Raw genomic sequence first — 735 nt, 5'->3', positions numbered from 1 at the left:
ATTATCAATGCATGCAAAATACTAGTCAAGAATTGCTTATTTACTATTCATACTTTGTTAATTGCTCATGGTTCTCACAACCCTAGTTATGAAAGTTAGTTACTCATTATCTCAAAAACACAATCAAAATTTATTAAAATAAATATGCTTGTGTTAATCATAAAAAGTTAAGAATAATAGCTAAACTATCTTTTATTAATCACGAATACAAATAAATAATAAAGGAGAAGAAAGAATAAACCATAATTCTCCGGCCTCCACGGCGGCTCTTCCAAAGTTCCTAAGCTAGAAGAAAATTTATATTGTGTCTTGTATCTTGGTTCTTGGCTTTTTTTTTCAATAATTATTTCTATGCACTATTTATAGATGTAGGAAACCCTAAATAAAATAATTGAGTCCAAACAAATTAGGAATCCAAAACCAAAAGGAATTGGATTCCTTTTTCTCCGACCGCGTGAGCTATGTTGCTGCCACCTCAATATAAGTTGTATGTTATTCACTTGCTGCCACGTGGCAGCAGCAAGCATCAAATTTCAATTTCCTCAATTTCAGCCGCCGTTTCCTTATATATATAAATATATTATTTTATTAAATTTTATTCATTAAGTTGTCTGCTTGATTTCCTTCTTCAACCTTCCATCTTTAATTCGATTTAGCTCCAAACTTCTTCATTTTCCCACCAATTTAATCCTACAAATAAATTATCCCACTTAGCACAATTCATAAAATTGATGC

The sequence above is a fragment of the Solanum stenotomum genome, chromosome 2 (genome assembly GCF_019186545.1).
Source record: "Solanum stenotomum isolate F172 chromosome 2, ASM1918654v1, whole genome shotgun sequence".
NCBI classification, from domain to species: Eukaryota; Viridiplantae; Streptophyta; class Magnoliopsida; order Solanales; family Solanaceae; genus Solanum; species Solanum stenotomum.
Note: the sequence above shows the minus strand (reverse complement) of the source record.